The sequence below is a fragment of the Pseudophryne corroboree genome, chromosome 2, assembly GCF_028390025.1.
Source record: "Pseudophryne corroboree isolate aPseCor3 chromosome 2, aPseCor3.hap2, whole genome shotgun sequence".
Classification (NCBI taxonomy): domain Eukaryota; kingdom Metazoa; phylum Chordata; class Amphibia; order Anura; family Myobatrachidae; genus Pseudophryne; species Pseudophryne corroboree.
This window is the reverse complement of record NC_086445.1, coordinates 4,432,313-4,448,739: the sequence shown is the minus strand read 5'-3', so window position 1 is coordinate 4,448,739 and position 16,427 is coordinate 4,432,313. Positions and strand designations below refer to the sequence as shown.

The following is a 16,427-nucleotide window of genomic DNA, read 5'->3' as shown; positions in this document are numbered from 1 at the left end:
TTCTCATCATTCGAGCAATTTCGGCGTGTTCTCAGAAACTCTCCTTTGGGGACCCCTCTTATTGTTTCTGGGAGGTGTGAACTTTCACTGTGCAGGATGCTATTTGTAGCCGTGGTTTTTCTATATAGATCAGTTGTTATAATACCATCTGCTTCAATTGTGATGGTCAAGTCCAAAAAGGTGATTGATGTTTGATTCATTTCTGATGTCAGTCTCAGATTCAATTCATTCTGATTCAGAACATTTATGAATTCTATTAGAAGTTGTCTCTCTCCTTCCCATAATATCAGGATGTCGTCTATGTAACGGAACCACCCCATCACATGGCTGGTATAGACATCATTTTCATCAGAGAAGACAAATTCTCGTTCCCACCACCCGAGGTACAAATTTGCATATGTTGGCACACATGTGCTTCCCATAGCTGTACCTCGGGTCTGGAGATAGAATCTTTCATTAAAAACAAAATAGTTTTTCATCAGAACAAATTCTAGAAGCTGTACTGTAAATTCATCAAATTTATTCATATTCCTCGTGTTGAGAAAAGGGTCTGGGAGCAGTGAGACATTGGATGAGTTAAACTAAAATTAAGATATTCCAAATATATGAGAATCCTCAAAATAAAGGACGTGTAATTATTTTGAATTTATGTCAGAACAAAATTTACTTTTAAAAATTTGATATTGATAATTTTTGTAGGAAGAAATGTACTGTAGGAATTATTACTGGGATTAATGTGGTAATTCTGAGTACAATAATATTCTAAATAATGTTTTAATAATACTGACATATTTATCTGATTCCTCGGATCACAGTTGTAATGATATAATATAATGGAATGTATCACCATTACAGAAATAGCAGGAATACCAATGGCTTTACCATTGTAGTAATGTCAGGATTCATGGTATAAGTGTGCAGCAGGATCTGAAAGATTGATAGCCTTTAGATCCAATCAAAATAACGTATGGGGGATATAAGGAGACGGAAATCCTGGCTCTGGTTAGCGCCCTGAGGAAGCCTAAGGTGGAACGGCCGTGGGCTGCTTCCGGGTGGTGTTTAAACTCAAAGTCAAACTAAAGATAATAATGTGTCTATAATTGTAATATAATTGTGTTGTCCTCCCTCGGAGATAAGCAATAGACCTCAAGATCGCTCCCTCTCACGATCTCCGCTGCCGGCAGCGGCTTCGTGTGTGAAGCCGTCAGGCGGAAAGAGAGAGCGGGGAGTCCCAGCGTCAGCCCGCACACACGCTGAGCTCAGTGCTGCCAGCGGTATTAAGACGGGCGGCCGGCTTTCAGTGCTCACCTGTATTATCTGTGATCACAGCCTATAAAGCTACATAGTGCTGTGATCGCAATACATCAAATCTAATCACTATCTACAAACAATCAGTATTATCAGGCAGAATAATAAATTAATTTAAAATATTACTGATACTGAGGGATTGTAATGAAATAACAGTGTTGTGCACGGCTGCTTAAAATATATACAATTACTCTGATGGGATGGAATTGAGATGGTTAATATATACAGGCTAACGGATTGCTTATACCTTATAAGATAAATCACTAGATATGGTGGGAAAGACATCCCTTGAATAATATAGAAAGGATGGTGTGTTAATCACAGATAACTGGGCAATATATAATAAAATCAAGCTATATCAAATAGCTATAGCATATAAGAATATATCTGCAAGTTTCTGCGTCTATCAAGTATAATTAGTGGAGGAATTATTTCCCCTGCATGAAAGACTAGCAGTGACACATCCTTGGAATAAAGCCAGAAACATTTATAAGCTACAATTTATAAGAGCAGCAAAGTAGCTACATTGTATAAGAGCATACTTGAAATTGTTGCAAAAGGATAAACAATAAATAAGATTTTACTTACCGATAAATCTATTTCTCGGAGTCCGTAGTGGATGCTGGGGTTCCTGAAAGGACCATGGGGAATAGCGGCTCCGCAGGAGACAGGGCACAAAAAGTAAAGCTTTTCCAGATCAGGTGGTGTGCACTGGCTCCTCCCCCTATGACCCTCCTCCAGACTCCAGTTAGGTACTGTGCCCGGACGAGCGTACACAATAAGGGAGGATTTTGAATCCCGGGTAAGACTCATACCAGCCACACCAATCACACCGTACAACTTGTGATCTAAACCCAGTTAACAGTATGATAACAGCGGAGCCTCTGAAAGATGGCTTCCTTCAACAATAACCCGAATTAGTTAACAATAACTATGTACAATTATTGCAGATAATCCGCACTTGGGATGGGCGCCCAGCATCCACTACGGACTCCGAGAAATAGATTTATCGGTAAGTAAAATCTTATTTTCTCTATCGTCCTAGTGGATGCTGGGGTTCCTGAAAGGACCATGGGGATTATACCAAAGCTCCCAAACGGGCGGGAGAGTGCGGATGACTCTGCAGCACCGAATGAGAGAACTCCAGGTCCTCCTTAGCCAGAGTATCAAATTTGTAAAATTTTACAAACGTGTTCTCCCCTGACCACGTAGCTGCTCGGCAAAGTTGTAATGCCGAGACCCCTCGGGCAGCCGCCCAAGATGAGCCCACCTTCCTTGTGGAGTGGGCCTTTACAGATTTAGGCTGTGGCAGGCCTGCCACAGAATGTGCAAGTTGGATTGTGCTACAGATCCAACGAGCAATCGTCTGCTTAGACGCAGGAGCACCCATCTTGTTGGGTGCATACAATATAAACAACGAGTCAGATTTTCTGACTCCAGCTGTCCTTGCAATATATATTTTTAATGCTCTGACAACGTCCAGTAACTTGGAGTCCTCCAAGTCACTTGTAGCCGCAGGCACTACAATAGGCTGGTTCAGATGAAATGCTGACACCACCTTAGGGAGAAAATGCGGACGAGTCCGCAGTTCTGCCCTGTCCGAATGGAAAATCAGATATGGGCTTTTGTAAGATAAAGCTGCCAGTTCTGACACTCTCCTGGCCGAAGCCAGGGCTAGAAGCATGGTCACTTTCCATGTGAGATATTTCAAATCCACCTTCTTTAGTGGTTCAAACCAATGAGATTTTAGAAAGTCCAAAACCACATTGAGATCCCACGGTGCCACTGGAGGCACCACAGGAGGCTGTATATGTAGCACTCCCTTAACAAAGGTCTGGACTTCAGGGACTGAAGCCAATTCTTTTTGAAAGAAAATCGACAGGGCCGAAATTTGAACCTTAATAGATCCCAATTTGAGACCCATAGACAATCCTGATTGCAGGAAATGTAGGAATCGACCCAGTTGAAATTCCTCCGTCGGAGCACTCCGATCTTCGCACCACGCAACATATTTTCGCCAAATTCGGTGATAATGTTGCACGGTTACTTCCTTCCTTGCTTTAATCAAAGTAGGAATGACTTCTTCCGGCATGCCTTTTTCCTTTAGGATCCGGCGTTCAACCGCCATGCCGTCAAACGCAGCCGCGGTAAGTCTTGAAACAGACAGGGACCCTGCTGAAGCAAGTCCCTCCTTAGAGGTAGAGGCCACGGATCTTCCGTGATCATCTCTTGAAGTTCCGGGTACCAAGTCCTTCTTGGCCAATCCGGAACCACTAGTATCGTCCTTACGCCTCTTTGCCGTATAATTCTCAATACTTTTGGTATGAGAGGCAGAGGAGGAAACACATACACCGACTGGTACACCCAAGGCGTTACCAGCGCGTCCACAGCTATTGCCTGCGGATCTCTTGACCTGGCGCAATACCTGTCCAGTTTTTTGTTGAGGCGAGACGCCATCATGTCCACCATTGGTCTTTCCCAACGGGTTACCAGCAAGTGGAAGACTTCTGGATGAAGTCCCCACTCTCCCGGGTGAAGATCGTGTCTGCTGAGGAAGTCTGCTTCCCAGTTGTCCACTCCCGGGATGAACACTGCTGACAGTGCTATCACATGATTCTCTGGCCAGCGAAGAATCCTTGCAGCTTCTGCCATTGCACTCCTGCTTCTTGTGCCGCCCTGTCTGTTCACATGGGCGACTGCCGTGATGTTGTCCGACTGGATCAACACCGGTTTTCCCTGAAGCAGAGGTTCTGCCTGGCTTAGAGCATTGTATATTGCTCTTAGTTCCAGAATGTTTATGTGAAGAGACGTTTCCAGGCTCGTCCATACTCCCTGGAAGTTTCTTCCTTGTGTGACTGCTCCCCAGCCTCTCAGGCTGGCGTCCGTGGTCACCAGGATCCAATCCTGTATGCCGAATCTGCGGCCCTCCAATAGATGAGCACTCTGCAACCACCACAGAAGAGACACCCTTGTCCTTGGAGACAGGGTTATCCGCAGGTGCATCTGAAGATGCGACCCTGACCATTTGTCCAACAGATCCCTTTGGAAAATTCTTGCGTGGAATCTGCCGAATGGAATTGCTTCGTAAGAAGCCACCATTTTTCCCAGGACTCTTGTGCATTGATGTACAGACACCTTTCCTGGTTTTAGGAGGTTCCTGACAAGCTCGGATAACTCCTTGGCTTTTTCCTCCGGGAGAAAAACCTTTTTCTGAACCGTGTCCAGAATCATCCCTAGGAACAGCAGACGAGTTGTCGGCATTAACTGGGATTTTGGAATATTCAGAATCCACCCGTGCTGTTTTAGCACTTCTTGCGACAGTGCTAATCCCATCTCTAGCTGTTCTCTGGACCTTGCCCTTATTAGGAGGTCGTCCAAGTATGGGATAATTAATATGCCTTTTCTTCGAAGAAGAATCATCATCTCGGCCATTACCTTTGTAAAGACCCGAGGTGCCGTGGACAATCCGAACGGCAGCGTCTGAAACTGATAGTGACAGTTTTGTACAACGAACCTGAGGTACCCCTGGTGTGAGGGGTAAATTGGAACGTGGAGATACGCATCCTTGATGTCCAAGGATACCATAAAGTCCCCCTCTTCCAGGTTCGCTATCACTGCTCTGAGTGACTCCATCTTGAACTTGAACTTCTTTATGTACAGGTTCAAGGACTTCAGATTTAGAATAGGCCTTACCGAGCCATCCGGCTTCGGTACCACAAAAAGAGTGGAATAATACCCCTTCCCTTGTTGTAGAAGAGGTACCTTGACTATCACCTGCTGAGAGTACAGCTTGTGAATGGCTTCCAAAACCGTCTCCCTTTCGGAGGGGGACGTTGGTAAAGCAGACTTCAGGAAACGGCGAGGTGGATCTGTCTCTAATTCCAACCTGTACCCCTGAGATATTATCTGCAGGATCCAGGGATCTACCTGCGAGTGAGCCCACTGCGCGCTGTAATTTTTGAGACGACCACCCACCGTCCCCGAGTCCGCTTGAGAAGCCCCAGCGTCATGCTGAGGCTTTTGTAGAAGCCGGGGAAGGCTTCTGTTCCTGGGAAGGAGCTGCCTGTTGCTGTCTCTTCCCTCGACCTCTGCCTCGTGGCAGATATGAATAGCCCTTTGCTCTCTTATTTTTAAAGGAACGAAAGGGCTGCGGTTGAAAAGTCGGTGCCTTTTTCTGTTGGGGAGTGACTTGAGGTAGAAAGGTGGATTTCCCGGCTGTAGCCGTGGCCACCAAATCTGATAGACCGACTCCAAATAACTCCTCCCCTTTATACGGCAAAACTTCCATATGTCGTTTTGAATCCGCATCGCCTGTCCACTGTCGCGTCCATAAAGCTCTTCTGGCCGAAATGGACATAGCACTTACCCGTGATGCCAGTGTGCAGATATCCCTCTGTGCATCACGCATATAAAGAAATGCATCCTTTATTTGTTCTAACGACAGTAAAATATTGTCCCTGTCCAGGGTATCAATATTTTCAATCAGGGACTCTGACCAAACTACCCCAGCACTGCACATCCAGGCAGTCGCTATAGCTGGTCGTAGTATAACACCTGCATGTGTGTATATACTTTTTTGGATATTTTCCATCCTCCTATCTGATGGATCTTTAAGTGCGGCCGTCTCAGGAGAGGGTAACGCCACTTGTTTAGATAAGCGTGTTAGCGCCTTGTCCACCCTAGGAGGTGTTTCCCAGCGCTCCCTAACCTCTGGCGGGAAAGGGTATAATGCCAATAATTTCTTTGAAATTATCAGCTTTTTATCAGGGGCAACCCACGCTTCATTACACACGTCATTTAATTCTTCTGATTCAGGAAAAACTATAGGTAGTTTTTTCACACCCCACATAATACCCTGTTTAGTGGTACCTGTAGTATCAGCTAAATGTAACGCCTCCTTCATTGCCAAAATCATATAACGTGTGGCCCTACTGGAAAATACGGTTGATTCGTCACCGTCACCACTGGAGTCAGTGCCTGTGTCTGGGTCTGTGTCGACCGACTGAGGCAAAGGGCGTTTCACAGCCCCTGACGGTGTTTGAGTCGCCTGGACAGGCACTAATTGATTGTCCGGCCGTCTCATGTCGTCAAACGACTGCTTTAGCGTGTTGACACTATCCCGTAGTTCCATAAATAAAGGCATCCATTCTGGTGTCGACTCCCTAGGGGGTGACATCCTCATATTTGGCAATTGCTCCGCCTCCACACCAATATCGTCCTCATACATGTCGACACACACGTACCGACACACAGCAGACACACAGGGAATGCTCCTAACGAAGACAGGACCCACTAGCCCTTTGGGGAGACAGAGGGAGAGTTTGCCAGCACACACCAAAAGCGCTATATATAACAGGGATAGCCTTATAATAAGTGCTCCCTTATAGCTGCTTTATATATATCAAAATATCGCCATAAATTTGCCCCCCCTCTCTGTTTTACCCTGTTTCTGTAGTGCAGTGCAGGGGAGAGACCTGGGAGCCGTCCTGACCAGCGGAGCTGTGAGAGGAAATGGCGCCGTGTGCTGAGGAGATAGGCCCCGCCCCTTTTCCGGCGGGCTCGTCTCCCGCTATTTAGTGAATCCAGGCAGGGGTTAAATATCTCCATATAGCCTCTGGGGGCTATATGTGAGGTATTTTTAGCCTTTATATAGGTTACATTTGCCTCCCAGGGCGCCCCCCCCCAGCGCCCTGCACCCTCAGTGACTGCGTGTGAAGTGTGCTGAGAGGAAAATGGCGCACAGCTGCAGTGCTGTGCGCTACCTTTAGAAGACTGCAGGAGTCTTCAGCCGCCGATTCTGGACCTCTTCTGACTTCAGCATCTGCAAGGGGGCCGGCGGCGCGGCTCCGGTGACCATCCAGGCTGTACCTGTGATCGTCCCTCTGGAGCTGATGTCCAGTAGCCAAGAAGCCAATCCATCCTGCACGCAGGTGAGTTCACTTCTTCTCCCCTCAGTCCCTCGTTGCAGTGATCCTGTTGCCAGCAGGACTCACTGTAAAATAAAAAACCTAAGCTAAACTTTTTCTAAGCAGCTCTTTAGGAGAGCCACCTAGATTGCACCCTTCTCGGCCGGGCACAAAAATCTAACTGGAGTCTGGAGGAGGGTCATAGGGGGAGGAGCCAGTGCACACCACCTGATCTGGAAAAGCTTTACTTTTTGTGCCCTGTCTCCTGCGGAGCCGCTATTCCCCATGGTCCTTTCAGGAACCCCAGCATCCACTAGGACGATAGAGAAATACTGCTAGCCTGTTATACCCATTAAAAAGCAGTTTACAGGACAACACTAATAAAAGACAGGGATACTATGTTACAGGCAATATAGCCTTTATTGAGTTAACACTTTGAGGGATCACCATTCGGAAATGAGTAGTTTTTATTATCACATTCTGTTTTTCTTATTCACACTATATTTTAATATTTCACCAATTCCTTAAAATTTTTAATGTATATCTAATAAAGAATACACATTTTTAGTAAACAATTAGTGGTTGAGTGTGTCCAAGAAAATGCTTCTTTCTTCTTTTTTCTTTGGTAGCTAGATATGGAAATATGTTCACCCCCTGCTTGCGGAGGAGAACCATCATCTCTGCCATCACCTTGGTGAAGACCCTCTGTGTCGTGGAGAGACCGAACGGCAGTGCCTCAAACTAATAGTGATCATCTAACAGTGCAAACCTGAGATAAGCCTGATGCGGCTACCAAATGGGAATGTGGAGGTACGCATCCTTGCTGTCCAGGGATACCAGGATCTCCCCCTCTGTCAGTCCTGAGATAACTGCTCTCAGAGACTCCATCTTGTATTTGAAGTCCCTGAGATAAGGTTTCAAGTTCAGAATTGGCCTTACTGAACCATCAGGCTTCGGTACACCAAAAAGTTTTGAATAGTAACCTTTGTTGAGCTGATGAGGTGGAACTGGAACAATGACCTCGGACACTATCAATTTTCGGACAGCGTCCAGTAGAATAGCTCTGTCTGCCGGCAAAGCCGGCAAGCCTGATTTGAAGAATCGGTGAGGTGGGAGAGTTTGAAACTCCAGCCTGTACCTCCGGGACACAATATCCTGTATCCAGGGGTCCAGGCCAGATGACACCCAGACGTGGCTGAAATATTGGAGTCTTGCCCTCACCTGACCTTCCTCCAGGCTTCGCGGTCCACCATCATGCTGAGGACTTTGAGGTACCAGAAGCAGGCTTCTGGTCCTGGGAACCTGCGGGAGCAGGCTTTTTGGATTTGGCACGACCACCTCTAAAGAAGGTATGAGAAGGCTTGTTCTTTCTAGGCCTAGCGGGCCGAAAGGACTGTGAAATGTTGGGAGAAAAAGGCTTCTTCGTAGCCGGTGCAGCTGAGGGGAGAAAAGGAGACTTACCCGTGGTAGCCGTGGCAATCCTTGCATCTAGCGCCTCCCCAAACAGAGCCTGACCTGTATAGGGTAGGCTCTCCACACTTTTCCTGGATTCCACTTCCGCAGACCATTGGTGCAGCCAGAGACCCCTGCGAGCCGAGACGGACATGGAGGAGATCCCTGCAGTCATGGAACCCAGATCCTTCATGGATTCTACCAGGAGCCCTGCAGAATCCTGTATGTTATGTAAAAATTAATCAATGTCACCTTTCTCCATCGTAGTCAAGTCCTCCTGCAGAGTAATTGACCACTTTGCTATAGCTTTTGCAATCCATGCACAGGCAATAGTAGGCCGCAGTATAGCCCCTGAATCTGTGTATATGGATTTGAGCGTAGCATCCACTTTGCGATCTGCCGGGTCTTTCAACGCGGTAGATCCCAGGACTGGTAAGACCACCTGTTTTGACAGCTTAGAGACAGAGGCGTCAACTATAGGCGGGGACTCCCATTTTTTTCTATCATCTTCCGGGAAGGGAAAAGCAACCAGATCCCTTTTAGGGATCTGGAATTTTTTCTCCGGGTTTTCCCAGGCTTTTTCAAATATAGCATTTAATTCCTTAGATGCCGGGAAGGTGAGAGTGGCTTTCTTACTATCTGTGAAAAAGGCCTCCTCAACCTGCTCAGGAGGTGTGTCAGAAATATGTAACACATCCCTCATGGCCCCAATCATCAACTGCACCCCCTTAGCTAGTGATGCCGTCCCCCTCGACACATCCCCATCACCGTCTGCTATGTGAGAATCGGTATCCGTGTCATCCTGCATAATTTGGGCAAGAGCACGTTTGTGAGAATGTACCGCAGGGGGCCCCGAGGGAGCAGTATCGGACCATACTGCCATAGAGGACTGCAATACCTGAGTAGCATGCTCAGTCCTAGCAACCCTTTCAGAAATCTGAGAAATAGCCCCCCTAAGAGAGGCTAACCACTCCGGTTCTCTAGCCGGGATCTGCGCTACAACAGTGCAATCCTGATTACATGGGATGGGATCTTCCTGAGAAGATAAATCCTCTGCAGCATATGAGACAGAATCTCTAGACATGTTTGCTTGTACACCCCACACACCCCACATACACACAGGGTACATGGCAGACAGAGTTTCCCCCAAAAAAATCGCAGAGAGACACAGAGATTGCAGCCAACTCACACACAGTGCTCTATAGGTATAGGGTAATGATGAGCGGGTTCGGTTCCACGGGATCCGAACCCCCCTGAACTTCACCCATTTCACAAGGTTTTGAGGCAGCCTCGGATCTTCCTGCCTTGCTCGGTTAACCCGAGCACGCCCGAACGTCATCATCCCGCTGTTGGATTCTCGCGAGATTCGTATTCTATATAAGGAGCCGCGCGTCGCCGACATTTTCACTCGTGCATTGGAGATGATAGCGAGAGGACGTGCAGGGTTCTCTCAGTTTCTGTGCTCAGTGTGCTGCAAATATCTGCTCAGTGTGCTGCAAATATCTGTGCTCAGTGTGCTGCAAATAGCTGTGCTCAGTGTGCTGCAAATATCTGTGCTCAGTGTGCTGCAAATATCTGTGCTCAGTGTGCTGCAAATATCTGTGCTCAGTGTGCTGAAAATATCTACGTTCTCTTCCTGAAAAATGCTCCATATCTGTGCTGCATTGTAGTATATAGTAGGAGGACAGTGCAGAATGTTGCTGTGACCACCAGTATATACAGTATATAGCAGTACGGTACAGTAGGCCACTGCTCTACCTCTGTGTCGTCAAGTATACTATGCATCCATACCTGTGCTGCATTTTAGTTGAGCGCAGTATATAGTAGGAGGGGACAGTGCAGAATGTTGCTGGGACCACCAGTATATATATATAGCAGTACGGTACAGTAGTCCCCTGCTCTACTTACCTCTGTGTCGTCAAGTATACTATGCATCCATACCTGTGCTGCATTTTAGTTGTGCGCAGTTTATAGTAGGAGGGGACAGTGCAGAATGTTGCTGTGACCACCAGTATATATATAGCAGTACGGTACAGTAGTCCCCTGCTCTACCTACCTCTGTGTCATCAAGTATACTACAAAAGTTCAGTAAAACGACCCAAAAATCAAAATTAAAAGCGTAAACTTGCCAATATGCCATTTACGACACGGAGTGGCCTATGTTCATGGCTAGTGGTTCAGATTCACATGAGGATGGAAGCACTCATCCTCTTGCTAGAAAACTGCAGTGCCACTCCTAGATAGGCCAGGTGTTTGTGTCGGCCACTTGTGTCGCTTAGCTTAGTCACACAGCTACCTCATTGCACCTCTTTTTTTCTTTGCATCATGTGCTGTTTGGGGACTATTTTTTTGAAGTGCCATCCTGCCTGACACTGCAGTGCCACTCCTAGATGGGCCAGGTGTTTGTGTCGGCCACTTGTGTAGCTTAGCTTAGTCACACAGCGACCTTGGTGCGCCTCTTTTTTTCTTTGCATCATGTGCTGTTTGGGGACTATTATTTTGAAGTGCCATCCTGTCTGACACTGCAGTGCCACTCCTAGATGGGCCAGGTGTTTGTGCCGGCTACTTGGGTCGCTTAGCTTAGTCATCAAGCGACCTCGGTGCAAATTTTAGGACTAAAAATAATATTGTGAGGTGTTCAGAATAGACTGGAAATGAGTGGAAATTATGGTTATTGAGGTTAATAATACTATGGGATCAAAATTACCCCCAAATTCTATGATTTAAGCTGTTTTGAGGGTTTTTTGTAAAAAAACACCCGAATCCAAAACACACCCGAATCCGACCAAAAATTTTCAGGGAGGTTTTGCCAAAACGCATCCGAATCCAAAACACGGCCGCGGAACCGAATCCAAAACCAAAACACAAAACCCGAAATTTTCCGGTGCACATCACTAGTATAGGGAGACCCTTAACCAGCGCTGACTGTGTCCCTTAATAGGTGACATAGGTGGTCATTCCGAGTTGTTCGCTCGCTAGCAGTTTTTAGCAGCCATGCAAACGCTATGCCGCCGCCCACTGGGAGTGTATTTTAGCTTTGCAGAAGTGCGAACGCAAGGATCGCAGAGCGGCGGCAAACTTTTTTTGTGCAGTTTTAGAGTAGCTCAATACCTACTCAGCGCTTGCGATCAGTTCATACTATTCACTTCCTGCTTTGACGTCACGATCACGCCCTGCGTTCGCTCAGCCACGACTGCATTTTTTCTGGCATGCCTGCGTTTTTCCAAACACTCCCTGAAAACGGTCAGTTGACACCCAGAAATTCCTGTCAATCACTGCGGCCTGCAGTGTGACTGAAAAGCTTCGCTAGACCTTGTGTGAAACTACATCGTTCGTTGCAATAGTACGACGTGTGTGCGCATTGCGCCACATACGCATGCGCAGAAGTGCCATTTTTTTGCCTCATTGCTGCAGAGCGACCGAAAGCAGCTAGCATTCAACTCGGAATGACCACCACAGTCTTTACACAGCCTCCCCTCTCTTCTACAACCCCCTGGTACAGTACAGATAGCTGGAGGTACTCTGGAGGGACTGCTCTTCCACTGGTAGCATGTCTGAATGCTGCTGGGTCCACTCTGAGGAGAAGCTCCGCCCCTTAATGGCGCTGTCTTCCCACTCTTCCAAGATTATACTGGCCTGAGGATTTTGTGCTGGCTGAGATCTAGGGACCCCGACAGGCTGTCTGGTCAGTGTAGGGTATAGGCGCCGGGTCAGGGCGCCCCTCACAGCGCCGCACCAAGTACCGCTGAGCCTCCCCCAGAGCGCAGTTAGTACTGTGCTCCTACCCTGTAGCCGCCATCTTCACATCAGCTCCCTGCTTGTTAGGGAGCCGATGACTCACTCGCCACACTTTAGCTCTGTAAGGGGGTGGCGGCATGCTGCTGGAGTGAGTGTTCCCCTGCAGTGGGGAGCTCAGTGTCCAGTCAGCAGAGACAGTGGTTTAGACCCCGCAGGGCGGACATTGCTCCTCCCCTCAGTCCTATGCGGCAGGGAGGCTGTTGCCAGCAGCCTCCCTGTAAAATAATAAACTCTAAAATAAACTTTTCTAAAGAAGCTCTGTAGAGCTCCCCTAGCTGTGACCGTCTCCTCCAGCACATTTTCTAAACTGAGTCTGGTAGGAAGGGCATAGAGGGAGGAGCCAGCCCACACTGTTAAACTCTTAAAGTGCCAATGGCTCCTGGTGTACTCGTCTATACCCCATGGTACTAATATGGACCTCAGCATCCTCTAGGACGTAAGAGAAACAAAAGTTACAATTTTGGGGTACAAATATGGGTCCAAGCCTAGGCAACGGATAGGCATGCAATAACTTTAATAGAGGATCTGCCAAAAAGAAAAAATTGTTTAGATGGAAAATTTCCATACAGACAAGCTTCAGCCCAATTGAAGTGACAAAAAGAAACAGGAGGAAGAGCCATGACAAAATAAAAAAAAGGGGGTGGGGGGTGGGGTGGAGGATGGGATAAAACAGGTGAACTTGGCCGGAGGTAAAATTTAAAAACCTGCTGAGGAACTTATAATTGAAATGCCAATTAGCCGAATTAAAATTGAGTAGACCAGACTCAGTCCGTCAGAACAGGTCAAAAATTGTTCAAGAACTCCAGACCCCCACAGCCAGCAGCGGCGAGTAGCTAATCCCAGAGTAGGGAAGATAGGGGGAGACTAACAAGACGTGAACACTACAGACAAAAACAGGACAGAGCAAGTAAAGAAACATTAACCAGAAAAACAAAAACAGAACAACTACAGAAGGAGCTGCCGAATGTAACACTTATAACTGGCCGACCGTCCAAAGACTTAATTTCATCCACAGAGCGTCCCGCAAATGCAGCAGAGGTGGCAGCTCCAATCCTAAATGAGTGCGTGCCAAAGTCCCCAGGAGAAAAACCCAAACCAGCCAGACAGCACCGGAGCATCCAGCCAATCTGATATTTAGTCAGTAGCAAACCATCAGCATGTAAAGTCATGACCCCCCGGAGGATGGCCGTACTTCTACATACATGTTGGCCAAAGCCACCGGACATACCTGGTCATCCCTCGAGGGCACCATCGTGACCCAACGACCTTGACCCAATTGGTCTGTTTTAGACTGACACAGTCTGCATAGCAAGGACCTCTCTCCCGTGACATCTGCACGTAACAGTCGCATTCGTCCGTTTGGATGAAGCCACCAATTGCAACACCCGAAATGCTCCATGATACCGAAATGAATCCGGTTGTAAAGGGAGCAAGCGGAAAGCAGACTCTATATCTATCTTAGCCATGAGGGCCCTGGGGCCATGTGCCCACACCAAGCAAAGCGCCTCATCAAACAACTGATACTCCACCGAGCAATACTCGGGAGGTATTGCATCATTAACAAAGGACCCCAATGGGTAAGACAGGTGCTGAATCAGCCGAAACTTGCCTGGAGCATTTTTGAGAACAACCCCCATGAGGGAGATAACCAAGTTCTCCAAAGGAGCTTGTGAAAAGGGGCCTGCCATCCTCCCTAGCCTAACCTCCCGCTCAACTTTTTCCCAAAGAACCTCAGGAAAAATTTGAGCTGACTGCAAATTTTTGGGGCAACTAACAACCACCTCCCTTTCAACTGGCAGGCGAAAAACAAAAAACGAAAACCAGAAAACAAGAAATCGGCATCAACTTGATTCGGATACCACCCTAACCATTTGGCCATGGCTGACAAACGGACAGTGGTTTGAGCCCTATTAAGGAACAATGCTGCTTGCCTGCTTGGGAGTTGTGCTACTCCCAGGCTTGGAACCCTGCTTACCCGATCGGAAGCAATTGGAAGCGGGATGTGACCCGTTACAATGCAAGCAGAGGTGTCGAAAACGACACCTCTGCCCCAGGGGGCAAGAGGCGTTAAAGGCGTAACACTTACCTTTTGACGGAGACGATAAACTTGATTGCGCCACTCCACACACACGCCGCGTTGGCAGAATATCAGCTAACAAGTGCGATGCGACCGAGGATGCCGCTTGCGCTTTCCGATGCTGCCGTCAGCGCCTCCTTACTTCCCTGTGCCGACCTCCTAATATCTAACCAGACTTCCACAGCCTTGCAGCCGAAATCCATCACCTCAAAGCAATCCTGCTTATGCCTGAACTCCTCATCATAGACCCTCCATTCTGTACCTTTGTACTGCTGCATCTCATGCACTAAATGAATAAATCGAATAAAATTCAAATATTCGTCCGGCCGATCCTCCAAATAGCAAGCTGCCAACACGCAGAAACCTACTAGCCAATTATCATATGACCGGAAGGCTTCAACCTCAATACCACCCTTTACCTTAGCCAAGCGGAAATCCTTCTTTGCCTCGTCGGTGAGGGTGAATATGTCTACATAGTCCACCCTATGTATCCGCTTCCGACAGATATCACAAAGCCCACGCAGCACCTTTGTGTAGTCGCAAGGTACTACGCCTGGCAAGTTGCGCCACTTCCTAGCCCGACACGTACTAGAGGACAAAACATCCCCACTTGCCATCTCTCCTGTGGGCTTTTTGGCCCTAGTCGCGCTACTGCCGGACGCCAGCGACAAAGATGATGACGCAGTCGATGAAGATCTACTTGAAAAATGACTGGCCGTTGACACCCGACTATTAACAGATACTGCACTGGACTCGCCCTGTGTCGACCCAGACTCTGACGAAGGAAGCACATCTTCCTCGGCATCCCTGCTGGCATCGCTCGAACCACCTGCAGCAGTGCAGAGAAACACCGGAGCCGAAGCACCGCTCGCAGAAAACAAGGGGTTAGACAAAGCAGCAGAACCCTAAGCAGCCAAGGGCACCTCAGAACCAAACATCGCCGCAGCGGCACCAATGTCTCGGCAGGCCCTAAGTAACTGAGCCACAGCTTCTCCAGAAGCACCGGTCCTAGAGGTCGAGTCACTGGAGCTGACCGAAGCAGATCACCCATCCAGAGCCATGGTCGCCACCATTGGCGACAGAACAGAAGCCACCACCGCCATGGCCTAGTCCAATGCAGAATGGTCAGAGATCAATGTAACCACTACGGCTCCTGGCGCAACCCCCCCAGAGTCGGCAGCAACACCAGCCCTGCAGCTCCCATGCTTGCTCCGCCCACCTATCGGCCCAGCAACAGCCCGCCTGCTAGTGCGCCTATCCACAAGCCCGTACCCAGCACTCCCCCTCACAGCTGAGGAAACAGCCGGCTCAGTCTCCCCAGCCCCAGCAGCCTGGCCAGAGAAACTAGCAGGCTCTCTCCCTGCTACGCGCTGCCTGGCCTCCCATGTGACTTACTGCTAAAATGGTGGCCAACAGGACCCCTCGCACCTGTCCCTACCGCAAAAGCTGGTGCGCTGCCACCTGCAACAATGGCAGCAGCGCCCGCCCCACAGCTGCCTGCAGTAGTATAAGTCAGCCGGCCGGGGACAGCACCCCGCACTGGCTGGGAAGAGTGAGGGGGCCTTATGATAGCGGCCGTCAGACTGCATGCTCCCGCTGTAGCCACCGCCAGTGAGGGCGTAGACCTGCTGCATCAGCCCCCCGCTGACCACCCCCACCAGACTGAAAGAGCCTCCTAGTAGCCACTGCCTGAGGGAACTGAGCACGAGCGGGCTGTGGACCTGCCACACCTGACCCCCGTTGACCGCCGTGTACTGTGCAGCCGAGAAGGGGAGCCGCCTGCGGTGGTGAGGGATCAGCAGCGGCAGGAAGCTGCTGTGTAGCGCGTCCTAGTCGACTACCGCTGCAGCCCATGGAGAAGGGAGCCACAGACAGTGCCTCAGTGT

The 16,427-nt window shown here is 48.5% G+C and overlaps 1 protein-coding gene across 1 annotated transcript in view; it reads left to right on the top strand.

Annotated features, from left to right (window-relative positions):
- Nucleotides 1-16,427, top strand: part of LOC135051331 (transient receptor potential cation channel subfamily M member 2-like) — a 381,374-nt gene that overhangs the window by 14,035 nt on the left and 350,912 nt on the right. The window lies entirely within an intron of this gene.